The following is a 27,568-nucleotide window of genomic DNA, read 5'->3' on the forward strand; positions in this document are numbered from 1 at the left end:
TGTTGCACTATAGGTCCTTGTAGGTCATTTATTTTATTCATAGGAGTTTGTACCTCTTCATCCCCTACTCCTATCCTGTCCCTCTCTACTTCCCTCCTCCCACTAGTAACCACTACTTTTTTCTCTATATTTGTGAATTTCTTTTTTGCTACATTCAATAGTTCTTTTAAGATTCTACAAATAAGTGGGATCATACAATGTTTGTCTTTCTGTCTTATTTATTTCACTTAGCATAATGCCCTCCAAGTCCGTCCATGTTGTTGCAAATGGAAAAATTCACTCTTTTTATGGCTGAGTACTATTTCATTGTGTGTGTGTGTGTATACAGAACATCTTCTTTATCTGTTCATTTGTTGATGGACACTTAGGTTGCTTCCATATCTTGGCTATTGTAAGTAATGCTACTGTGAACATTGGAGTACATATATCTTTTCGAATTAGTGTTTCCCCTTTTTCTTACATAGCCAGGAGTGGAATTTCTGGGTCATATTGGTAACTCCACTTTTGTGCTTTTGAGAAACCTCCCCACTGTTTTCTTTAATGGCTGCACCAATTTACATTCCCACCAACAGTGTGTGAGGGCTCCGTTTTCTCCACCTCCTCACCAACATTTGTTATTTGTGTTCTTTCTGATGATAGCCGTTCTGGCAGGTGAGAGGCGATACTTATTTTTGACTGCGCTGGGTCTTCCTTGCTGCATGCAGGCTTTCCCTCGTTGCCGGGAGCGGGGGCTGCTCTTTGCTGCAGTGCATGGGCTTCTCAGCGTGGTGGCTTCTCTTGCTGGGGAGCACAGGCTCTTAGACACACGGGCTTCAGTGGCTGCAGCTCATGGGCTCTAGAGCTCAGGCTCAGTAGTTGTGGTGCACAGACTCAGTTGCTCCATGGCATGTAGAATCTTCCTGGACCAGGGACTGAACCTGTGTCCTCTGCACTGGCAGGCAGATTCTTTTACACTGTACCCCCAGGGAGATCCTCATTGTGGTTTTAATGTTCATTTCTCTGATGATTAACAATGTTGAGCATCTTTTTCAAGTGCCTGTTGGCCATCTGTATGCCTGCTTTGGTAAATGTCTATTCAGGTCTTCTTCCCATTTTTAAATCAGTTTGCTTGGTTTTTTGATGTTGTTATTGTAAGTTATTGTAAGATGTATGAGCTGTTTGTGTATTTGGGGTATTAATCCTTTATTGGCCATATAATTTGCAAATATTTTCTCCCGTTCAGTAGATTGTCTTTTTGTTTTGTTGATGGTTTCCTTAGCTGTGCAAAAGCTTTTAGGTTTAATTAGGTCCCATTTGTTTGTTTTTGCTTTTATTTTCTTTACTTTAAGAGAGAGATCCAAACAAATACTGCTATAATTTATGTCAAAGAGTGTTCTGCCTAGTGGCAGTACCAGGATTTGATGTGGTCACTTTTGTTTTTTAAGCCATTCTGATAAGTATGATATCTCACTGTGATCTTACTTTACATTTCCCTAATTGCTAATGATGTTAAACGTCTTCTCACAGTTTATTTGCCATCTGTATATACTCTTCAGTGAAATGTCTGTTCATGGCTTCTGTCTATTTTCTAATTGGATTGTTCTTTTTTTACTGTTAAATTTTGAGAGTGCTTTATCTATTCTAGCATGTAGATTTGTAGTTTCTTGGATATGTGGTTTACAAATACTTTCTCCCACTCTGAAGCTTTTCTTTTTGTCCTTTTCACATGGGCTTTTACAGAGCATACATTTTAATTTTGAAGAGGTTCAATTGATCAGATTTTCTTTTTATGGTTTGTCCTTGTGATGTCAAGTCCAAGAACCCCTTATCTAGCCCTTAGTACTAAAGATTTTCTCTTTTTTCCCTAAAAGTTTTATATTTACATTTAATTCATCATCCATTTAGTGATGCTTTTTTCCCCCCAAGGAGGTGAATTCCTTCAGTACCATTTTTTGACAAGGTTTTTCTTCCTCCATTGAACTGCTATTTCACTTTTGTCAAAAATCAGTTGGCTCAATGTTATGTGGCAGACTGGGTGGGAGGGGAGTTTAGGGGAGAATGGATACATATATATGTATGGCTGAGTCCTTTCACTGTTCGCCTGAAACTATCACAACATTGCCAACTGGCTATACCCCAATACAAAATGAAAAGTTTAAAAAAAAATCAGTCGGGCATATTTTGTATGTCTATTTCTGAGTTCTCTATTCCATTTCATTGATCTGTATATGTATTGCTCCACCAGTACCACTCACTCTTGATTAGTGTAGCTATATAATATAAGCAGAGTCCTCCGATTTCGCTCTTCTTTTCAAGATTATTTTTAGCTATTCTAGGGCCTACTGCCTTTCCACATAAATTTTAGAATAAAATTGTCTATATCTACGAAAGAATCTTGTGGGATTTTGATAGGAATTTCATTAAACCTATACCTTCAATTTTGGAAGAATTGCTATCTTTACTCGGAGAAGGCAATGGCACCCCACTCCAGTATTCTTGCCTGGAAAATCCCATGGACGGAGGAGCCTAGTGGGCTGCAGTCCATGGGGTCGCTAAGAGTTGGGCACAACTGAGCGACTTCACTTTCACTTTTCTCTTTCATTGCATTGGAGAAGGAAATGGCAACCCACTCCAGTATTCTTGCCTGGAGAATCCTAGGGACGGGGGAGCCTGGTGGGCTGCCATCTATGGGGTCGCACAGAGTTGGACACAAGTGAAGTGACTTAGCAGCAGCAGCAACAGCTATCTTTACTACGTTGAGTCTTCCAATCCATGAATATAGTATTGTTTCTCCATTTATTTAGGTCTTTGATTTCTTTCCTAAGCAGTTTAGTAATTTTCAGCACAGAGATCGTGTGCAAGTTCAATACATAAATATTGCTTTTTGGGGGGAACAATTGTAAATGGTATTATGTGTTTTTAAATTTGGTTCGCACATGGTCAGTGCTTGTATATAGAAATGTAATTGTCTTTTCTGTGTTGAGTAAGAGTGGTAAAAACAGACACCCTTGCCCTGTTCCTGATCTCCAGGGGAAACAGTCAGCCTTTCACCATTATGTTTAATGTTAGCTGCAGATTTTTTTAGAAGTGTTCTTTACTAAGTTGAGGAAGTTCCCTCTCTCTTCCTGGTTTTCTGAGCATTTCTATCATGAATGGGTATTGGATTTTGCCAAATTATTTTGCTTCAGTTGATTTGTTCATGATTCGTCTTCTTTAGCCTGTTGATTACACTCATTTTTCAAATATTGAACAACTCTTGCATTCCTGGAGTCAATCCCTATTAGGATAAAACATCTACTTTGTCAGGGCATCTCTCTTTCTGTATTGCTGAGTTCTATTGCTAATATTTTGTTAAGCATTTTTGTGTCATATGTCAATTCATGAAGGATATTGGTCTGTAGGTTTCATTTTGTGCTATCTTTGTCTAGTTTGGTATTGGGTAATACTGAACTCATACATGATTTGGGGGAGTTTTCCCTCCTTTTCTGTTTTCTGTAACAGATTATGTAGAATTTTTTAAATTCAATATTTTAAATCATTATAGGACTATTCAGATGATCCATTTCTTGACTGAGATTTGGTAGTTTGTAGTTTTGAGATATTGATCCATTTCTTCTAAGTTGTTGAGTTTATGAGTGTAAAGTTGTTTTATAATATTTATTATTCTTCTAATGGTTTTAAGATCTATGCCAATTATCCCTGTTTCATTCAAGAACCAGCTTTTTGTTTCCTTGATTTTGCTCAATTGCTTTCTCACTGTCCAATTTCATTGATTTCTGCTCTTATCTTTATTATTTCCTTAATTCTTCTTACTTTGGGCCTTTTTTTTTCTTCTATTTTCTTGGAGTAGGAACTTAGATTATGAGTCTTGGGCCTTTCCCCTTTAATAAGGTAAGCATTTAATGCCACAAATTTCCCTCTAAGCACTGCTTTAGTTGCATCCTACAAATTTTGAAAGGTTATGTTTTAATTTTCATTCAGTTCAATGTATTTTTAAATTCTTTTGAAACTTCCTTTTTGACCCACAGATTGTTTAGAAGTGTGTTGTTTAACTTCCAAGTGTGTGGAGATTTTCTTGTTTGATTGGGTTTTTTTATCGACTTGTAGTTTGATTCCATTATACTCAGAGAATACACTCAATATGATTTCAAACATTTTAACTTACTGGGATCTGTTTATATATAGTCTAGGATATGGTTTACCTTAGTGAATGTTCCATGAATGCTTGGAAAAATATGTATTCTGCTCTTGTTGGGTGGAGTGTTCAGTGTATGTCAATTAAATCCTATGGATTGCTGGATTCTTCTGATTTTGTCAAGTAGTTCTTTCAGTTATTGCAAATGGAGCGCTTAAGTCCCCAATTATAATTGTGGATTCATCTAGATCTCCTTTCAGCTCTTTTAGTTTTTGCTTCTTGTATTTTGCAGCTCTGTTGCTTGATACATTCACAATTAAGATTGCTGTCTTCCTGATAAATTTATCCATTCATCATTATGTAATGTCTTTCTTTTTCCCTAGTAATTTTCTTTGCTCTAAAGTCTACTTTATCTGATATCAATATAGTCTGTCTTGCTTTCTAAAATTAATGTTTGCATGACATATCTTTTTCCATCTTCTTACTTTCAACTTACCTATATTGTTATGTTTAAAGCAAGTTTCTTGTGAACAATGTATAGTTGAATAATGTTTTTTGGCCCACTCTGTTAATCTCTATATTTTAGCTTTAATATATAAACCATTTATATTTAACAGAATTATTAATATGTTAGGGTTTAAATCTGCCACTTTATCTTTTGTTTTCTATTTCCTTTTTCTGTCTTCATGTGGGTTACTTGAACATTTTTTAGAATTCCATTCTGATGTATCTAAATGTCTTTAAGTGTATCTCTTTGTATAACATTGCTGAAGGCATTTATAGATAGAGATATCTATATAGATAGATATCTCATAAGATATAGATCTTTTCATAGTTGCTGATATTGTCATTTTACCAGTTCAAGTGAAGTATATAGTAATCTTATCTCCCTTTATATCCTTTTTAGCCTCCATTTATAATTATCTTAACTATTTCCTCTAGATTCATTTAGAACTACATCAGACAGTATTATAATTTGTTTCAACCATAAAACATAATTTAGAAAATTTAAGAGGAGAAAGTTCAACATTTACCCATATTTTCACTTACTCTATGTTTCCTTCCTGATGTTCCAAAATTCCTTCTTTAATCATTTCCTTTATATTTAAAGGAAGACTTTAAAGACTTTCGTTTAGCTGTTCTTTCAGGGTAGGCCTCCTGATAACAAATTCTCTTAGTTTTTCTTTCTCTGAGAATGTTTTGATTTCCCCTCCATTGCTAAAAGATACTTTCATTGGACATAGGATTCTAGGTTGACAGCTCTTTTCTTTTAGCACTTGAAAAATGTGCTACTCTTTTTTTTAACTCCATGGTTTCTGATGAAAATTCTACTGTCAGTTGGATTGTTTTTGCACTATGGGTAATTGTTTTTCTCTAACTACTTTCAAGATCTTTTTCTTCTTCTTTAGTTTTCAGAAGTTTATTTGACTTGTCTTGGTGTGAATTTCTTTGGGTTTATCCCATCTGGGTTTGCTCACCTTGAATCTGTAGGCTTATATCTTTGCCTAAATTTGGGGAGTTTTCACCCTTTATTTCTATTTGCCTTCTTGGGCTCTGATGATATAAATCTTAGATATTTTATCACTGTCCCATGTCTCTGATGCTCTGTTCATGCTTTTTAGTCTATTTTCTCTCTGCTGGTCAGATTGTATAATTTCTGCTGTTCTGTCTTCAAGTTCATAGATCCTTGCCTCTGTCATATTATTTCTTCTACTGAGCCTAACCAGTGCGTTTTTATTATTGTATTTTTGAGTGCTATAATTTACTTTGGGTTCTTTTTGTATTTTTTTGTTACTTTGGTTGAAATTTCATATTTTAAAAAGTTAAATAGTATTTATTGAAGCACTTTATGATGGCTACTTTAAAATTCTTGCTTCGTAATACCAACATCTGATTCATCTTGGTGTTAGCATATGCTGATTGTCTTTTCTCACTCATGTTGTGATTTTCCCAGTTTTTGGTATGCTAAGCAATTTTTTAATGCATCCTGGACATTTTGAATATTATGTTAGGAGACTCTAGATCCTATTTCAATCTTGTATTTTAGCGGGAAATCATTCTATTTAGGTTTAACAGGTAGGTCCTGGCCTACCTCTGTGTGCCATGGTTCCAATGACAATTTAGTTTTTAGAGCCTTTACACTACTATTCTGGTATTTTTGTTCACCTTATTGGTGCTCCACATGGAAATAGAATGCAGTTCTCCAAGACTGATACTGCTGTGTGGGGATAGGAGACACCAGGCCTATGAAGGAAGAAAGCTCTTCCCTAGGCCAGATGCCTGTGGGCCTCCCACCTGATCCCTACTAGTATCCCCAGTGGTGGCAGAAGATGCTTCCCCAGGCCTCTCACCAAGTTCTTGGTAAGCAGTGAGAGATACCAAGATTGCAAAGCAGAGAGTACCTCACCCAACCAACTCTCTGGACAGCCCAATGCCAAGGGGGTTCTCACTCAATCTCTACTAGTGTCATCAGTGAAAAAAGGCTTACCTAGGCCACCTTCTGTCACTAGGTGGATGGCTGGAAGATGCTGGACATGAATTGCCTTCTCTGCCACAAGGTGGAGGGTTGAGAAATGGTAATCAATCCCATTTAAGAATCCAGACCACCAGAAAGCTCAAAGAATCCCAGTTTGCTTTGACAGCATAGGACTCATACTTTCAGGTGCAGGATATGAGGATGAGGTTTGGGAACCTCGGACCTAATCATACTTCTTGTCTTTGGGCAAGCCATTTCCCCTGTCTGAGCCTCAAGTGCCTCCTTTGTAAAATGAGGTAAAGGTTGTGTGAAGGCTTAAATGATCTTGGTCTGTATCTGGCCCTCAACAAAAAGGATAAAAGCAGGGGCAGCCAGAAACACTTTATTGCTCCAGATTTTTAAAATTATACAGCAAAGTAGACTGGAAAATGTCAAGTCTTAACATTTTGCCACATTTGCTTCAGATCTTTTCTAAGAAACAGCTAATTACAGATCCAGCTGTACGCCCCACCCCATGCTGGCCTAGAGGAAGTCAGTATCCCAAATTGGCTCTAATTCCCATGCATATATTTATACTTCCACCACATACATATGATCCATATATATATATATATATATATATTGTTTTATGCATGTTTTTAAATTTTGTACAAATGGCATCATATTGTGCATACATATTCTTCTGCAAATTTCTTTTTATAAATTATGCTTTTGAGATTTATCCATGCTGATACATGGGTTGCAGTTTATTCATTTTTATTGCTGTATACTATCCCATATAGTTCAACTCAGTCACTCAGTCATGTCCAACTCTTTGTAACCCCATAGACTGCAGCACACCAGACTTCCCTGTCCATCACCAACTCCCGGTGCTTGCTCAAACTCATGTCCATCGAGTCTGTGATGCCATCCAACCATCTCATCCTTTGTCATCCCCTTCTCCTCCTGCCTTCAGTCTTCCCCAGCATCAGGGGCTTTTCCAATGAGTCAGTTCTTTGCATCAGGTGGCCAGAGTATTGGAGCTTCCATATAATTGCTGTACCACAATTTGTCCGTTCTCCACTTGTTAGACATTTATATTTCTTCTCATTTTTCATTGATTATAAATACACTATGAAATGCCTTTTAAAGCTCTCAAAAAAGTCTCCAACTTCAAGTTCAGTAAAGTTCAGTGGCAGCTACATTTCCAATCAGTAATCCCCATATGGTGTCTATAGGAAATGCCAGAAAGGCCTGTTAAGCACAATGTGACCCATTTTGGTTGGGTAGGAGCTGGTTATATCAGTGGACTGAATCCTGTGTGGAGTTGTTGTGGATATTCAGGACCCACACATGCATTTTTTTTCAATCATTCTCAACCCCTTGACCCCATCTCATTGTGGTCCTATTAAAATTCCTCCTGTCCTTGTCACTTTCATGTACACCCCTTTCAGTGTACAACATGACATGTCCTCAGTGTCCCTCTCTCTTCCATAATTTTTTTTGGTTAGTCTGCAGTCCTGTGGCCCCACAGAAGGGAAATGGCTTAAGGTTTACTGAGCATCTGCTTTGTATACTAACTCCAAGTTAAGTGCTTCAGGTGTCCAGTCTCATTAACAATCCCACCTAGCCCTCCAAGCAGTTGTTAATCATTTTCATTAAAGAGATGAAGAAACATCCAAAATGGCAGCCAAAATGGGTTGAGTGTATGGGTGTTGTGGGCACTAGGAAATGGGGATGTGGGTGGGGCAGAGTTCTGTTGTGCCTCTGAACAGCCTTTGATGGAGGAACTGAACTTATCTCTCTCTTTGGAGGTCTTGTTAACCATCCTGTAGTAGAATTCTTCCTTTCACAGGATGTGTCCTAATCTTCTCTTGAAGTATTTCATGGAATCGGAGCTGGATAGGAACATAGATCGCATCTGCACAGTCCTATGTGTTATATACCATACCCACTCATTCTTACACATGCACATGCTCCTTACTAACCTAGACCAACAAAGGGTCCAACATTTTAACTGTCTGCAACATGTCACTTGACTTAGAGATATCTTGTTTACACCTCATACCTACTCTGTGATGATGTAGTATTATGATTTTCTTTTTTTTTTTTTTTTCTGGTCTGGATGTTGAACCTCAGAAAGATTAAGTCATTTGTTCAGGGTCTCAGAGCTGGGATGTGCTGGAGGCAGGATTCTAAACCAGAGTGTTGTGAGGTGGCCCCTGGAACACCAACTCCAAACTAAAGTTTAGGTGTCACTCTTCTTGGTCAGATGAGCTCCATTCTTTTAGTCCATAAGCACTCAGAATGTGGCAGGCTCAGTACCAAACAGTTGGGGCCAAATGAGATTGACTTCAGGGAATCTAGAATTGCTCTGGTACCACCCAACTTGCCTCTGGTCCCCATCAAAGGACAGTATCTATATTGAGTGTGCAGTGCTGTGCTTAGTCGCTCAGTTGTGTCTGACTTTTTGTGACCTCATGGACTGTAACCTGCCAGCCTCTTCTGTCCATGGGGATTCTCCAGGCAAGGATACTGGAGTGGGTTGCCATGCCCTCCTCCAGGGCATCTTCCCAACCCAGGGATCGAACCCGGGTTCCTGCACGGCAGGCGGATTCTTTACCATCTGAGCCACCAAGGAAGCCCATGAATACTGGACTGTTGACTGAACCCTATTAACTCCCTTTTCATCCCTTCAGTCAGCCATTCCATAATTTATTCAACAAGCATTTGAGAGTCTCCTGTGTGCCAGGCCCCTTGCTCAGAGCTGGCGATTCAAGAATAAGGAAGCCGTAGTCTCTGGTCTCAAGGAACACACAGTTTAGTAGCAGAACCAGACATATAAATGCATAATTATCATCCAGTAGGTAAATGGTGATTGTGTAGCATTGGCCTCAGCGCAAGAATTCAAAGGAGGAAATCCCCAGCTCTGCTTGCATAAGTTAGGGAAAACTTCACAGCAGAGATGAGGCTTCAGTTGGGTCATAAAGGATGGGTAGACATTTTCTAGGTAGGCTGTGGGGGGGCATTCCATGCTGAGGGTAGAATAAAGGCAAACATGGAGGCATATTTTGGAAATAAGTAGTTCAATGTAAATCAGAGATCTCAGTTAAAGTGCTGAAAGGACCCAGGAAGTTAATATAAGTGAGTGAACAGGTCATATACAAACAAAGACTAGCATGAACATGGTAAGTGGCCCTCCATGCCTGGAGCACCAAAGGGAAGTATGGGGACGGTGGGAAACTGGACAGTAAGTCCCAAGGGGACTGCTGCTTCTGAGCTCTGCTACTCATTGTCATCTGGAATTTATTGGCCCAGTGCTGCCACATTTTCCAGTTTTTTAAGATGTCAGAAATTAATATTTTTAATGTAAAATATTGTCACTTTTCAATGCTGACAGTGATTTCAAATGTATAAGCTACACCATGAAAACATCTCCACTGGCCAGTCCTTTATGGCCTCTGACATGACTATAACATGGAGAGCAGAGGAAGCAGGGAAGAAACACCAGGGCCAGATCCCTATCCTTCCCCTCTACAAGTAGCCCCACTCCTGGGTGATGCAGAAGTATGTCCATCTGACTTTCAAACTCAGCTTTCAAACAGCAGACAGCATAAAATGATATTCAAGAAGTTGGAGAAGAAAAAAAAATAGGAGGAGGATTTCATATCACCTGCCTCTTTCCCTTTCTGGGTGAAAACAGTGTCTGGCTTATTTACTCATCTGCTCCTGGCCCTCAGCTAGTGATTCTCAGCAGGCTAGGGGTGGGATAGGATGGAAAACAAAAGGAGTTCAAGAATGGCATGGTGAGGACTTCTCTCAGAAGCTGCCCACGCAGGACACTGCTTGCCTTCTCTTTTCGCCTCACCCCTCATTTCTGGTCTCCTCTGTGAGTCTTGCCAGCCCTGACGGAAGCATACAGCTGCCACAGAGCCCAAGTGCTTTCTTTCAGGTAAGAGGGGGTAGGCTGACCTGGAGTGGAGACTGGAGGCCTTGCTTGGGAGACTGGAGGCCTTCATCATGGATGAAGCCATCCCATCAGGCCTTGCCCCTGGGTGTTCTTCTCTCCCCTCCCAGTCTGTTTGATCCCTAGTCTGTGTTATTTCAGCAGGAAAACATCTAGGATGTGTTCAACGCACAGGGTCAGGAGAGTGAACTAGTTTTTGAAACAAAAGCCTGAAACTCCAGTCAGTGGACTTCAAGCTCCTGTGGGGATGCAATAGGGTGGGTGGCCCAGTATGCTGCTCTGGTGAGAGATTAGTGGTCCCAGTTCACCCCCCCCCCGTAGGAGTCTAAGAGAGGCCAGCTGACTTCCTGGCCTCACTGTTTCTTTGCCCTCCTCTGCCCCCCATCCACATCTCCCCTGAGAGCAGGGCTCAGTTGCTCTGTTCTCTTTGTCTGTGAATTGTTCCTCAATTCTAAACCCTTTTGCAGGTCATTAAGAGCCTGGGGTGTCAGGGCCAGGCCAGGGTGGGATAACCTGGAGCTGGAGAGTGGGTAGGAACTATATACCACACCTATTTGTAAGCAGTGATGAGAGGAGCCCCAAGGAGGATTTAAGAAGCAGAATCTTGTGAAGAAGCTGAAAATCAAAGCTGAGCAGAGTATCCAGTCAAGAAGACAGTTCCTGAACCCAAAGAAGGAGTTGCAAGGACTCTGTAGAGTGAGCAGAGAGTACTGGGCCTGAGTTGAAGGTGTGGACCTACTGTGTGCCTTGGACATGGAAGGTGCTTTATTGCATAAGTGAACGGATGAATGAATGAACCAAGTGAAACCATGTAATTCAGAGCTCTCACAGACCCAAGCTGAGTCTCTTCTGTGAAGAATTCTCTGGTTGCCCTCTCCTGTCATGCATCTGCTTTGTGCCAGGCCTGAGCTAGGTATGCAAGGTGGTGGGGCAGAAAGAGGAAGGTTGGGCTTGGTGCTGCCACTGGCATGCCCATAGTTGGCTTGAGGGAGGCAAGCATGCACTCCACCCCATGAGACCTAATAAATAGCCAGTTCGCTGTCACCTCATTTACTCTCCTAAATTCAGTTTCCTAGAAAATATAACTTTCCTCCACACACAGTTCCACCCTGAAGATCCTGCTTGAAGTCTTCTGCAAATTTAACCAGGTTAAACTTTGTGTGTCAGAGTCAATCATATACCAAACATTATTAATTATGTTACTAATATATGCCATTTTTGAAGAATGTTCCAGGTTATAAGGTAGTCTCCGCGTATTATTTGTAACCTTTGTGCTAACTTGATGAAGCAGATGTTACTGTTCCCATTTAACACATGAGGGAATAGACAATGACATTTCCTTAGTTCAGTTCAGTTGCTCAGTCGTGTCCGACTCTTTGCAACACCATGAATTGCAGCAGGCCAGGCCTCCCTGTCCATCAGCAATTCCCAAAGTTCACTCAGACTCACGTCCATCAAATCAGTGATGCCATCCAGCCATCTCATCTTCTGTCATCCTCTTCTCCTCCTGCCCCCAATCCCTCCCAGCATCAGAGTCTTTTCCAATGAGTCAACTCTTCGCATGAGGTGGCCCAAGTACTGGAGTTTCAGCCTTAGCATCATTCCTTCCAAAGAACACCCAGGACTGATCTCCTTTAGAATGGACTGGTTGGATCTCCTTGCAGTCCAAGGGATTCTCAAGAGTCTTCTCCAGCACCACAGTTCAAAAGCATCAATTCTTCGGTGCTCAGCTTTCTTTATGGTCCAACTCTCACATCCATACATGACCACTGGAAAAACCATAGCCTTGACTAGATGGACCTTTGTTGGCAAAGTAATGTCTCTGCTTTTTAATATGCTGTCCAGGTTGGTCATAACTTTTCTTCCAAGGAGTAAGCGTCTTTTAATTTCATAGCTGCAATCACCATCTGCAGTGATTTAGGAGCCCAGAAAAATAAAGTCTGCCACTGTTTCCACTGTTTCCCCATCTGTTTGCCATGAAGTGATGGGACCGGATGCCATAATCTTCGTTTTCTGAATGTTGAGCTTTAAGCCAAGTTTTTCACTCTCCTCTTTCTTTAGCCAGATATTGTATAGCTACTAGTAGTCTGCTGGAGAAAGCAACGGCAGCCCACTCCAGTGTTCTTGCCTGGAGAATCCCAGGGACAGGGGAGCCTGGTGGGCTGCCATCTGTGGGGTCTCTCAGAATCGGACATGACTGAAGCGACTTAGCAGCAGCAGCAGCAGTCTGCTAATTAAAGAAAGGAAATGTCTCAAAACTCAGGGAATGGCACCAGGCCCCTCACCCACAACATGCATTTTGAGATAACATTGGCACCAGGTGAGTCATCCCGGCCATAAAATATTGACCTGAATCTTGAAAAAAGGCAAATTTCCATACAAATATATAGTTTCATTAACATAGATTAGGAGAACAAGGTATGAGTATAACATACTGGTTTGTCAAGTCTGTTCTGAGCCTTTAGGTGGAACCGACTTGAAGACAGAGTCTAGGGTAAATACATAGTACATTAACATAGCTTAAGACAAATATTTCTATAAGAAAAATGCATTGGTTAGCTCAAGGTTTGAAAAAAGTTAAGTTCAGGTGGGACCAGGTGTCATTATGGCAACACAGAATTTTAAGAGAAACACCTTTTTAAATTTGTATAGAGAAGGGGAAAAAATATAACAGAAGTTTGTTTCCTCCTGCCGCTTCAGAAAGAGATAAAAAATGTCTGACACTTGCAAACTATTTCCTCCGTTTGGAGACCGCTGGCCTTCCTGCCTGTTACCCTCTCAGGGGCCCATCCAACGCAGCAAGAGACCAGGATTTAGGACATCAGACTGAATCCCAGTCCCTCCCAGTTTTGGAACTCTCCCTCCCATTGAGTGGAAGGGAAGGTACCGCTCCCTAAACAAGGACTCAAACCCCCTTTAGTGTGAGAAGCAGTATCCTTGTCAGTGGGCCCCTCCCACCCCCATCCCAATGTGGCTTGGGCCCCCACAGAACTCTTCTCCAGATTGTATAAGGAGAATGGTTCATGGAAACTTCCTAAATGGGGTGGCTCTGGCTATAGATCAGGCTAGAAACTCCGATGTTGTGGCCATCAGGGTCCGAGCTGGCTCTGGATGGGGGGCTGGTGAGGGACGGGGACGACTAGAATCCAGCAACCTTCCCAGCTTCTAGCACATGCGTGCATGCATGCTAAGTTGCTTCAGTCATGTCTGACTCTACAACCTTAGGGACTGTAGCCCCCCAGGCTCCTCTGTCTGTGGGATTCTCTAGGCAAAATACTAAAGTGGGTTACCATGCTCTCCTCCAGGGGATCTTCCTGACCCAGGGATCAAACCCACGTCTCTTATGTCTCCTGCATTGGCTGGCAGGTTCTTTACTACTGAGCCATCTGGGAAGCCCCTTCTAGCACACAGTAGGTGCTGAAAATAAAAAACAACCCAGCCAGGGCATGATAATCAGTCTGAGTACAATGTCTAAAGAGTGTAGGGGAAACTCAAGGCAGATTTGATACAGAATGCAATATCTAGTGGGGAGCAGGCCTTGGCATTCAGTGGGAATCTACTCACCCATCCCACAAGCCCACACAGGGCATGGGGTCTAAGCACAGTTCGGACATTGAGGGAAGGAAGGGCCTGGCAGGAGCCAAACCTGCCAACTGGCTCCCCAGCAGCCAACTGAGACTCGGGACTAGACAGCTGGTTCCCTGGGTAGGGGGTGAAGCTGACAGATAGATCAAGGACACTGGCCCCAGGCACAATGGCTGGTCAGGAAACCAGCCCCTTCTGGTGGGGGCACAGGGGCAGTGGGAGGTGGGAGGCCCCCATGGTCTCTGGGGCTCAGCTCATTCCCAGCCTTAGGTGCAGTGCCCAGGGCAGCACGTGCTTTTTGCAGTGCCCCCTCATACTGCTTGCTGAGGAGGAACCTCCTAGTGCCCTGTCAGGCTGGGTTCACATTGATTCCAGAGCTGGGCCAAGTTTGAGCTGATCATCCTTGCTGACTGAGATAGGCCTGGGGCAGGCAGGGACTGACATATGAATAGCTTTTCCTTCATTCAGAGTTTAAAGATGACCATGTATCCCTTTTTATATCATGTACAGACCACATGCCTATGGCCTACACAATTTGCATTTTTACAGACCTGGCAATAGAAAAGTCTGCTAAAACTGCTTTAGTGTGTTTGTTTGTTTTAATATGACTGAGAACTTATGGATGCCAAGGTCTGAGTGGGAGCTCCCCTAGCTTTCTTAAGCCCCCCTCCATGGACAGGTATAAGTACCTAAAGAGAGCTGCAGACCCCACCTCCCTGTTCCCAGTCCAGGGAGACAGTTTCTTGTTCATAGCCAATGATAATCAAGGCTGCCTCATGGAAACAGTGGGGCTCATCCACCATTGGTCTTTGGATGTTGCTAAGTGCTTTCATTGGTCTGTTCCCCTATCTCCCTGGGCCCTGCATTCCTAGCCTTTTAAGGTTTAGAGTTTCTTTTCTCCTAGGCCTGCCCACAGCCCCATGTGATAGGTAAAACACCAAGTCTCTTAGACAACACAAGGCAGCCTATCTTCCTGGAAAAGTATCGACCCTAAAAAGCCATCCCTAAAATTCTCACAGTACTAAGGCAATCCACATACCCAGAAGAAGGCTTTGATCAGGCCAGGTGTTGGAAATGGCAGAAATCTTGTGCTTCCCAATTCCCACATCTTTAAACAAAAAGAAAAATACTCTGGGCTCCCTGAGGGCTGATGTGAGAGTGAACTAATCAGAGTGATCACGAATGCACTTTGCCAATATAAAAGTGAGCTGGCAGTATTCATGATCACTAAGGAATCTGGCCCACTTCCTCCTCTTCCTGTGGTTACGAATGCAGAAAGCTTATTAACGTTGAGAGTCTGGTGGCACTGATAAATGGGCCATGCCTTCTGGACTCTGGCTCCCAAATCCTGGGCTGAGGATTATGTTCCCTTCTCTGGTGACATTTCAAGGACAGACACTACAAAGAGAGGGGTTTAGGGTCACCTTTGCCCTGTGTTGCTGCTTCTCAGTGGCTTTACCTTGCTGGCAAAGCCCCTAGTGCTGGCTCAGAACAAAATTGAGGTGTAACAAATAAATGAGTTCTCCTGTGCCGGCTAGTTTCTCTTATACACATTTAAGCCCCAGAATAATATTACCAATTTAGTGTTGTTATTATCATCAGGGTTATACAAATGGGAAAACAGAGGTTCAGAGAAGTTAAATGACTTCTCCAAAGTCACACAGCTAATACCAGGCTCCTCCATCCATGGGATTTTTCAAGCAAGAGTACTGGAGTGGGTTGCCATTGCCTTCTCCAGGAGATCTTCCCGACCCAGGGATTGAACCTGGGTCTCCTGCATTGTAGGCAGACGCTTTACCATCTGAGCCACCAGGGAAGTCCTAATAAGTGGGAGAGCTGGTATTAAAATTCCAGGTTTTTTTTTTTTTTCAAAATGCAATGTCACATGCAAACACTCCAGCTGTTGCTCATCCTGAAAATGGTAAAGCTGAAACATGGCTGCCCCCTTAGTTCCCTCCTTCTTATACACACTTACTTCATCATCATTTTCGCCCACTATCCTGAAACCATACCCAGGAGCCCACTTTCCCTCATGCTTCCCCCAAGGGATCGCCTCCATTATACTGCCCTTAATTGTGTTTGAGTATTTCTCAGTAAATGTTGGCAGACCAAGCATGGGGAGAAGGGAGCTGGCATCCATTGTGTCTCAGTTTGCAGAGACTTTGCTCAGTAAACTGTTCTACTAAAGCCATCAACATCGGCTGTGTTCACTGTGTTCTCATTCTCAGGGCCTTTGTATTCTCACTGGGAACAATGGATGTGGCCATAGAATAAAGCTTTCTAATGGTAGCCCTTTAGGCTACAGCCACTGAATAATAGAGGAGACACTTCTGGGCCTTTCGCTTGCTCTCCAAATCTTCTCTGCCTATATTGAACCTGGCCCTGAGTAAGTTTTTTAGCTCATTAGTTGTCTCCCCATATTGGGTTCCAGGGAGTCCCAAGTGTCTCAGGATGAGAAGCATTAATAGATTTCTCCCAACCATTGTGAGGTACAGCATGCTGGATTGGGCACAGAGAAGGTATGCCTGGATGCAGCATGGCACCTGAGGCCAGCTTCTAGCGCTAGCTGCCCTTGGTTGCCCAGTCAGTTCAGATCAAGAGAGCAAGTCAAAGTACAGTGAAGAGGAGGCAAGATGGGAAGCCAAGAGTGTCAGGAGGAAAGGGTTGCCAACTTTGCCATGCAGAAGAATGCACTCTGAGGGCCCCAGGATCCAGCCTGGCAGTGGTCAGGAGCCTTCGGTGTAGGGCTTCCATCCTGAAACAAACCCTGAGCTATCCAACCCAGACTTGGCTGTCCAGACCCTGGTTCAGTGCCATTGACACTTCATTGCCCTTCACTGTGCCCTTCACACTCGATGATGACGATGATGATAAGCAATATTTATTGAGTGCCTATTCTGTAACAAGCACTAAGCTAGACACTTTATGTGGATTAATTCACTCAATCCTCACAACAGCTCTATACAGTAGATATTATTTTCTTCCCATAATACAGATGAGGAAGTGGAGGCATAGGGATTCACTTTCCACCACTTGGATTTAAGGAAAGGTAGTTAATAGGATGGGATGCCATCCAAAATAAAGGTGAGCAGGGGCAACCTTGAGAAAAGACAAAGGATCTGTCATCATTCAGGAGAGAAAGGAACTCACAAAAAGCAAATACAGATAACTTTGTTGGTGGGAGGGGCAGAATGACAGAGTTCCCATCTGATGGCTACCACTTTCTCAGAATTAAGAGTTTGTGTTCTCTTGCTTGAGAAGGGACGACATGGTCCCACTGCAACTGGGGATAGGGCTGATGCTCTATCCCCACTGTTTCCGGTGCAGATGTTCTGGCACCCTCAAAAGCTCACATGGGGATGGCAGTAGGCGAGCCTTATATTTCTTCTTCAGAGTGGCAGAAATGTCATCAGCATTTCCTTTAGGCAACACCAGGGAGTGCAGCAGCTTTTTCTAGCCTCTGCCTCTTTGGACTTTACTTGACCTCTGTTGGGAGGATAGAGAAGCGTGTACCTCCCTAACGGAGGCAGTTGAGATGTTCCTGATAATAGAACACAGAGTCCTTGCTTGTAGAATAATATTCAAAATTCACCCAAGAACTGATTTTCATATGTTGGCTCCACCTGCCTTCGTGCCAAGGAATGGCCTGCTGTGTTCCAGGGCAAGATGGCTTGGCAGGGGCTGTGAAACAGGGATGGCAGCAAGGGAGGTGACAGTTCCCTCGGCATGTGGCAATGAGTTGCAGAATGATGGGAGACTAGGAAGAAACTGGATGTATTGAGGGCTGGTACGGGGATCAGGACTGCTGCCTATGGCAAGTTGTGCCCTGCACCTGCACAAGGGTGCCCAAGCAAATAGGGACTGAAATCCAGCCTGCATCTGGGGGCCATTTACCCCAGCTCTCCTTGACGCATAGCAGCTCTCTAAATTGTGTGCCAGCTAGAGAAGGCACCTTTCTCAAATCTGCGCAAGGATGCCATTAGGAGCTAGCAGTGCCTTATGGGCATAAGACTGTCCTCCCTCCCTTATCCTCTCTGGTATCCATTTTGCTTCTCAGAGCTCCCTCCCCATACATTTTTTAGGGACACTTCCTGCCTGAGCCTACTGGTTCTTTCCTCTTCCTGGAGCCTTACTTCTCAGGAGTTCTATCACCGTTCCTTCAGCTGATGCCTCAAACCTGGTTTCCAGCTCCTGTCTTAGGCAGCAGGAAACATTCCCTGGAAACACTGCGAGCAGCTGCTTTGGCACATCTGAAATCCAGTGACTTAGGCAATCAAAGTGACACAGACCCGGGGACACTGAAGACTTCTCCTTTCCAGCACTCCCTTTCACTCACATAGCACATAGTGAGCATTTCCTCTGTGCCAGGCACTTTTCTAGGCACTGGGGACAAATCAGTGAGCACATCTTGCTGGAGCTCACCTTCTAGTTCTAGTGAGATCACATTCCTTTTGATTTCACCGTCCTTCTCTCTTGATCTGATGACCCAAAAGTTCTCCTATTCTCCTTCTCCTCCAGAAGCCCTCCTCATGGGCCCTGCAAAGGCTGGACCTGCCACCTTGGCTATGGCACCCAGACACCCTGCAGGGTGAAGCTGATTCTCATGTGGGGAATATATGTGTAAATTTTGCCCTCCAAGTGCCTTTGCATCCAGGCCTGGCAGTATGTTCCGAATCATAGTTCTCCACCTTGGGTCACTTTTGTTCACTTTTTATTTATTGTTTTCTTGACCAAAAGCTAGTGAAGCTGGGTGCAGTCAAGTGTGGCACTGAACCCAGGCTCTGTGAAATGGCTTTTATTAGAACCTGTGGGATCATTTTCCCTCTTATTTTTCCTAATTGTGGCTGTGATGTCCTTCAGTACAGGTCTGTGGGCTTTTAACTGGTTGAATGTGGTAGTGGCCAGCTTTGTCTCTCATCTCAAAATGAACAAATGTTAACATTTGTGTCATGTTTGCCTGAGACTTTTTTTCTAGCAAAATGACACACTTCATATCCCACTCAAGTCCCTGTCCTGTCCTCTCAGTCCCATCCTTCATTGCCTTGACCATAATGCGTATCTCGGCCATGTTTATGTATCGATATATGGTGTGTACATTATACATTTAAAATTTGTCATAAGTGATATTCTTTGTGAAGTAGCTCTTTAAAATTTACCTTTTTTACTCAGCACTGTATTTTTGGTCTCTATTCTTTTTACACATATAGATGTAGGTTGTTCATGGTAACTGCTACATGGTATTCCATCAAATGAAGAGTAAAATCTGCTTCTCTAATCCCCAATGACAGAAACTTAGGTTGTTTCTATTTCTTACCATTGCGAACTATGCTGCAGTTAATGTTCTTGTGCATATTTCTCCACGTACATGTAGAAATTTCAACTGTATGTCCCTAGAAGTCAGATTGCTGGCTTGAGGGGTATGTCTACATATTGCAAAACTGTCCTTTAAGATGGCTGTGCCCATTTACACTTCCACCAGTAACATATGAGAGAACCTCTTCCCCCATGTTGACATCAGCATTTCCCACAATGACAGCACGTCCCAGATAATGTCATGCCACAGGATCACCTCCCAGCTGACCCAGCTCTCTCTTGCTTCTCCTATGTCACCGCCAGGTCAGTCTTTAGTTAAGATTTCCTTCTCCACAATGCATTCCTGGTTTATTCCTCCAGCTGGAATTTAAGGCCCTCCACAGGATGCATCCAGGCAACCTTTCCAATATCCCCCCCTACCATTTGCTTCCAGCAGAGTCTTCTAATTGCAGGTCTCCAACCGTGCATCCTGGTCTGTTACCTCTACCGCTTTGGTCATGCTACCATTCGCTACACCTAACCACAGTCTTCATCTCCACCTTGGAAAACCTCACTTATTCCTCACAGTTTGCCTCAGTGACATCTTCTATGGAAGCCATCCCAGATACCTCTAGGCAAAGCCCCCTCTTGGTTCTTAATGCACTTGATACAGTATTTATCTCAGCAGCTTGAAAAAACTCTGACATACTATGTCTGACGCAGGATACAGCATGCTTGGGGCTGGTGCATGGGGATGACCCAGAGAGATGTTATGGGGAGGGAGGTGGGAGGGGGGTTCATGTTTGGAAACGCATGTAAGAATTAAATATTTTAAAATTTTAAAAAAAAACCTCTGACATAAAGAAAGCCTCTTGATTCTTGCTTGGAAAAGAAGTTTGGTGAGCGTGGATCTCATTTTGCATTGTTTTTTTTTAATAATTTCTTCAAGAAATTAAAAATATAAATCACATTCCCACTACATCTGGACTAGGCCCTGACTCGTGGCTGAGCCCAACTGGGGCCCTGCCCTCCTGGTGCTCCCAGTGTGATGGGACGAGGAGCAACATGTGTGCCTATCATCCTCTGAGAAAGCTGGGCTCTTGAACCTCTGGAGGCATGCCTGACTGGATGCCCAGTTCCCAGTTTCTGTCCCCAGTGCCTGACGCTGAGGAGGAATGAGAGTGAGCTTGCTTGTGTGCAAGGTCAGGCACTGAAAGGCTTGGAAACTGAAAGGGAGAGAAGCAAGCCTCAGTTATCTCACAGAGGTGCCAGGAGGCCACCAAGCCAACCCTCCTGGGAGTTGCCTGGAGGCCACACAACTTTTGGAACAAAGCTAGGAGTCTCAGCTGAAGGAAATGGGCTTGGAAGTGCAGGAGAGGGAAGTGGGCTTGGAAGTGCAGGAGAGAGTGGGACAGGGACCTGGCTACTCTGTGACCCTCCCCACTCCTGCCGTGCCAGTCCATCTTCTCCCCATGCCCCTCTCCCATTCCTCCAGGGTCACTCTCACCTGCCTCTCCAACTCCAGGCTGATGCCCTGGTGGTTTTGAAGCTTGGCATTTTCCTGTGTGTGAGGAGGGAAGCCCCCCTTCCAGGTGATAGATGGAAAAGGCAGCTGGTGTCCTCCCCCGAGCCACCCAGCTCTCTGGGCTTTCCCTCCACACTGCTCAAGTAGCAGAACTGGGGACATGTCACCGCCCTGCTCCCTGCAGCCCCTCTGCAGACGCTCCATTTCCAGGTTGCTAACTGAAAAGGAGAATTTTCTCTTATTAACACCTGTTGAAGGTGCTGCTGTGGTCTGGCCTTCTTGGCCTCTTTTGGAGATGGCTTGATTTCTACTTGCCAAAGGCAGCAGGGATTTGATGTGAGCCTTTCCTGTGGGGAAACATTTCCTGCCATTGCCCAGTCCGATTGGCACCTTATTTAAACAGCCATAACAGTGTGTCCCAAATTGGGGAAGGGAAATGAAAAACAATACTCTTCCATGTTGGAAAGAACATAATGGCCAGAATTGAATGTGAGCCCTGCCTCATTAGGAATTGAGTGCAGCAAACCAGGCATTAGGGATCTATTCTTTAGTTAGTCACTTCTCTCCACACACACCAGGCTTCTGGGCCATTTCTTCAGAGTTGAGGGCTGCACCACCACCACCCCCCTCTTCACTAGATTCTTACAAGAGCCGCCCGATCAAGTTGCCTGTCTTCATTCTCTCCCCATCCAGTGTTCTTAATTCTGGAGATAGAGCTCTGAGTGGCTCCTTATTACCTTTGGCACAATTTCCCAAAACTTGGAACCTCAACCACTTTCATGAGTTGAAATGCCTCCCAAAGGTATAGGGGAACTTTCCTTATATTTTTCCATACACTAGAGAAAATAATAAGAAGCATATCAAAGGCATGATTTTACAGAGAGATTATTGTTTAAGATGAAGCTGAAGTTCAGAACCAGACTGGCAGAGCTGAAAAAGGCCTAGGAGATCATCTCCCCCACTCACATGTCTTTACCTTCACTTCAGTTCTCATTTCTACATCCCTGTCTACATCTGCCTCCTAAACTTCTACCCAACTTTCAAAGCCCATCTCAAAAGCAGTTTCTTTCACAAGTTGCATATTATCTTTCCCAAACTGGGAACTTTATAGGCTTTTTTGTAATAAGATTCTCATTTAAAGGTCCACTCCTCTACTCCCATCTCATGCTCAACAAATAATAAGTCTCAAGCAATGTTTGTGGGAGAAGTGAACAGTCTTACCATCTACAGAAACACAGACTATGTCTGCCCCCTTCTCCGGTGAGTCCCTTGAAGGCAGCTTGAGAGCAGGGACCCCACCTAAGGACTTGGTCATCATTAAAAGAGCCTCACAGAATCTTCAGCAAGGCCTCACTTATTGTAGTTGTTGTTCAGTCGCTAAGTCGTGTCTGACTCTTTGAGATCCCATGAACTGCAGCACAAGAGGCTTCCCTGTCCTTCACCATCTCCCAGAGCTTGCTCAGACTCATGTCCTTTGAATCGTGATGCCATCCAACCATCTTATCCTCTGTTTTCCCCTTCTCCTGTTGCCCTTCATCTTTCCCAGCATCAGGGTCTTTTCCAATGATCCAGCTCTTCACATCAGGTGGCCAAAATATCAGAGCTTCAGTTTCAGCATCAGTCGTCCAATGAATATTCAGGGATGATTTCCTTTAGGATTGACTGGTTTGATCTCCTTGTTGTCCAAGGGATTCTCAAGAAAGGCCTTACTGAGCACCCATGTCTGCTCTGGGTGCTGGGGATACAGCATAGCCCTCTTTCCAAGGAGACTCCACAACCCATTCTCTGCCATAGTCCTCTCTTTTTGCTGTATAGGAAGCAGAGTAATCCTGCTTGCACACGTCAATGACAAGTTCTAGTACCATTTGGTAGGTTGTTCTAAACTGGCTGCTTTTAGGCGAGTTCAATAAGCTTTAGGAGACCCTCCACTCCCACCTCCCCAGTACAATAAGCAGGACATTTTCAAACTCTCCCTTTGGTGAGCCACTTTTGTAGTGGTCTGAACTGATCCTTGTTCTGTGATTCTTAATCACTTCCCTTTCAGAGAATGACATGTTCTTCTGGTTATCCCCCTCCTTGTCTTAAGTAGAGATGATTTTCCTAATTATAAAAGTAAAATATGCCTCTTTTCACTTATTGGGAAAGAATTTATTACTTATTACTTCTTCCCTCTCCCAGATCAGATGACTACTCATCTATATCCTCCCTTAGTGGTGAGGGGAATGTTCACCGACCTTGACCCATTCTGCTCCTCTTCCGGCCTCCAGGCAGCCCCTCCCCCTGCGACGAACACAACCTTTCTTCAGTGGAGGCCAAAGCAATCAATTAGGCTGAGGCTTTAAATATGCTAATGGGTCTATACCCTAGTTACTCTTTCAGCCCCTTTGACAAAGGACCGAGTGGTGAGGATCCCTCCCACTAACTTTCTATCTCCTGTTTTTTAAACTCCTTCTCAGTGGGGAGAGGGAAGAAGAGGAAAGTGAGAACTAATTTCAAGTATTGGAGGGCTGTCTTGCTATTACCCCGTCTCCAGTGTATGCTTTTCTTCCCAGTAACTACATTTTCAATTAGGTTCAAATCCAGTGCTCCCTGTTAATGGAAAGTCCCTGAGCATCTGAACACTCAGGCCTGAATCGAAGTCACGTGGCCAGCAGCCAGAGCTCCCCCAGCAACCGCCAGGCCAGGCTCCTGCATCTTCTCCAACACAGTTGCCATGGGAACTGGAGCACTAAATTGCTTTCCGTGTTTGGAAGCTGAAGACCTCAGCTTTGACGCATGTAGCCCAGGAATCGATTGACCTTCCATTAGGTTTTTGTTGTTTTCTGGAGGCATCTTTTGGTTGTATCTTGCCCATCCCTCTTGAGGACTGCGTTGGAGGGAGACCCCAGCATTAGCTCAATTTTTGTAGAAAATGATTTATACCTTGACTTATTCCAAGAAGGATTTAAAGTGGCTTATGAAGGTACACCCAGTACTTGGAAAGAGCCTAAAAATTGGCTGTGTGAGAGAAAGATGAGGCAAGGGGAAAACAAGGGTAACTGGTAAAGAAGTCCCTTCTTGATAAATGTGAATCTCGAAATTTGGCTTTAAGCTTTCATGTCAGATAACAGAAAGGAGAGGCATGATCAGTTATAAAGTGAAGAAGTGAAGTGAAGTTGCTCAGTCATGTCCGACTCTTTGCGACCCCATGGACTGTAGCCCACCAGGCTCCTTGGTCCATGGGATTTTCCAGGCATGAATACTGAAGCGGGTTGCCATTTCCTTCTCCAGAGGATCTTCCCAACCCAGGGATTGAACCCAGGTCTCCCGCATTGTAAGCAGACGCTTTACCATCTGAGCTACCAGGGAAGCCCCGATCAGTTATAAGATTCACAGATAAAAGCAAATCAACTGCTTAGTAAAAGCACAAGTGTTCCAGACCTCGAGACTAAAAATAAATCTGCTTTTTTTCTGGAGACTACTGACAAAAACTTATCTTTTTATTCCTGACACCCAGCACTTGAACAAATGGAGACATATTCTAATCTTAGTAGATGGCCTTTTTTCTTCCTTTCCTACTTTTGTTATTATCATTGTTAAATAAGTAAAAAAAAAATTGTAACAGGGAAAGAGTAGAAATGGTCTGAATAACCATAGAATATTATGCAGCCTTAAAAAATGAGGTGACTGTGCTCAATGAAAAATGTAAGGTGGCAAAAATGTGTATAGATGCTACCATCTAATTTCTTGTATATGCACAGGACATCTCTGGCAGGATGTCTAAAAAACCAGGCAAGGGCTCAAGGAGACTCACTTTTCTGTGAATTCACTTTTGTACTCCCTTAATATTTATGCAGTGTATATGCATTAACTATTCAAAAAAAATTTTTAATGAGTAATACACATACACTCAGGAGTGGTTAGAAGGTAGATAAATGAGGAGAAATTTAAATGTAGAAAATAAAATAATCTTTACAGAATTTTTACCACTTAGGTCTGACTACTGTTAATCTTTTATTTCTTAATGCAGACTTTTTCCCTTGTAAATAGGAACAACCTTTCTGCAGGGCATTTTGGAAAGCCTTAAAACATGTATACCCTTTGGCCTGGCAATTCTACTTTTAGAAATGCATGCTAAGGAAATAATCAAACAAATGCCCAAAGATTCATACAAAGATGCACATCAAAATGTTGGTTATGATGAGGAGAGAAAGGGAATAAATTCGAAATTCCCTGCAGGAGGAATTACTAACTAAGTAACTAAGTTAGTTACGGAGCAATCCTACAGTGAGGTACTGTGCAGCTGTTGAAAATGAGAATGGAGATCTCTGTTTACCAGCAGAGCTCCCAGACTATATTCTCATCAGTGTATTCTCTCAACATCCTGTACCTTCTTCCTTTCCTTGCAATTATCATAGTTTAATTATATTGGTATTTATGTACTCACTTAACACACACCTCCCCCCACCTCTCTCTCTCTCTCTCTCTCTCTCACACACACACACACACACACACACACACACACACACACTCCTAGGCTGGCAGGTCCATGAGAATAGGGACTATGCCTATTTTACTCTTTATGCTTTCCCAAGATTTGCAATCTTTTTGCACATAACAGAGATTCAATAAATATTTGTTGACTAATTGACTAAATAAATGAATGAAAAACCAAGGCAATTTTCTTCCCATCCATCTCAAAGGTTCCTCAGTCTCCAGCTGGGCCTTCAGTGCTGCCTGGAATTACTTCTTTTTCTCTAGTCTCTATAGCTACTTCACATCTTCCCTGGCTCCTCAAACCCCAACTACATACCATCTTCTAGCAATGATCTCATCTCCTACTTTCCAGAGAAAATAGGAGCCAGCAAGTGGAACCGCCTTCCATGCCCTCCCCTACCTTTCTGGATAAGAGGACAGTGGTAACCCAAGCTAATGCATGCTTGGTAGGTTGATAGAAGACAAAACACAGACGTTCCATCCACTTCTTCCTCAGGACATCTCTCCAGCCATCCCCCTTGCTTTTCACCATGGGAGCTCTTGAAAGGGTAGACTCTTTTCCCCCTCGTATTCACTCTGTCCTATCCCCTCAAGGGCACAGTTAAATATATTGCTCTGCACACTATTATCTATCCATGCAAGGTTCTTTAAATTTTTGTTCACTCTTATTTTATCTTTCCCTTTCACCCTGAATCCCCATTACCATCCACTCTCTAGTGGGTTTTGGTGTATGTTCTTGGGAATACACGCATACCTCAGAGATGTTGTGGGCCCAGGACCAGAACATTGCAATCAAGCAAATATCACAATAAAGTGAGTCACACAAAGGGTTGGTTTTTTTTTTTTTTTTTGGTTTCCTAGTGCATATAAAAGCTGTTTACACTATACTGTAGTGTATTAAGTGTGCAATAGTGTTGTGTCTAAAAAAACAAAGGGTGCAAATCTTAATTTGAAAATACTTTATGACTTAAAAATGCTAAGCATTGTCTGGCAATGCTGAGTTGCCACATACCTTCAGATACCTTTTTTGTTGTTAAAGAAACAAGAACAAAAAACTCACTACTGGGGACTTCCCTGGTGGTCCAGTGGCTAAGACTCCACACTCCCAATGCAGGGGGCCCAGGTTCAATCCCTGGTCAAGGAGCAGATCCCACATACTGCAACTAAAGATCCCACATACGTGCTGCAACTAAGACCCTTCACAGCTAAATAAATAAAATTGTAAATAAACACGCTATCTTCCAAGCACAATAAAGTGAAGCACAATAAAATGAGGTCAAGCTGTATGTCTTTGAAAAATATGTAGTGTTTTATTTTTATATGTGTTTTTAATTTACATAAGTGGTACTGAGCCATACCTCATATTCTGTTTCTTTTTTCCCCTCACCACTCAGTTTTTAAAGTTTCCTCATGCTGCTGTATGCACATCTAGTTTATTACTTCTGACATAACATGCATCCATCACATTTGACTTCTCTGTTCCTCCAAGACTGGACATCTTGGTCCTACCAACCTGCTATGCCCACAGATAATACGCAATAAACCTTCCTTAAGTTACCCCATGGACCTGGGCAAGAATTTCTCTAAACCAACAGTTCTTAAAGTGTGGTCCACAGACCCCCTTGGAGTTACTGGGACCCATTCAGGGGATGTACAAGGTCAGAGCTATTTTCAAGATAATACTGAGGCATCATTTACCTTTTTCATGAGGCTGGTGTTTGTACCAAAGGCAAAACCGCTGGCTCGTTAGTGTGGATCAGAGCAGTGGCACCGACTTGTACTAGCGGTCATTGAATACTTCATCACCACACACTCTCAGTTATTTTTAAAGTCAGTTATACTGAAGAATGGCTTTGCTAAAGCAGTAAAAGTTGTTAATTTGATTAAATCTTGACCCTTGAGTTCAGATCTTTATAATTTTCTATGTGACAGAACGGGAAGAACACATAAAGCGCTTATGTTGATGCCAAAGGCTGATGTTGTTGGTCTTGAGCAAAATCTCTTGTGCAGTTGTTTGAAGTGTGAGATCAACAGGCCTCTCTTTTCAGAGAACATCATTTTTACTTGAAAGGACAACTGGCAGACAAACTATGGTTATTCAGACTTGGGTATTTGGCAGACATTTTCTCAAAAATGAACGGAGTGAGCCTGTCA

General features: G+C 43.0%; 1 protein-coding gene and 1 non-coding gene across 2 annotated transcripts in view; one reads left to right on the forward strand and one right to left on the reverse strand.

The window, feature by feature from the left end:
• The window catches only part of NHSL2 (NHS like 2), a 295,495-nt gene that overhangs the window by 159,718 nt on the left and 108,209 nt on the right, over positions 1–27,568 (forward strand). The window lies entirely within an intron of this gene.
• TRNAC-ACA (transfer RNA cysteine (anticodon ACA)) lies at positions 15,866–15,937 on the reverse strand. The gene has a single exon. It is a non-coding gene; the product is annotated as a tRNA-Cys (tRNA).

This window comes from Ovis aries, chromosome X (assembly GCF_016772045.2).
Source record: "Ovis aries strain OAR_USU_Benz2616 breed Rambouillet chromosome X, ARS-UI_Ramb_v3.0, whole genome shotgun sequence".
Classification (NCBI taxonomy): domain Eukaryota; kingdom Metazoa; phylum Chordata; class Mammalia; order Artiodactyla; family Bovidae; genus Ovis; species Ovis aries.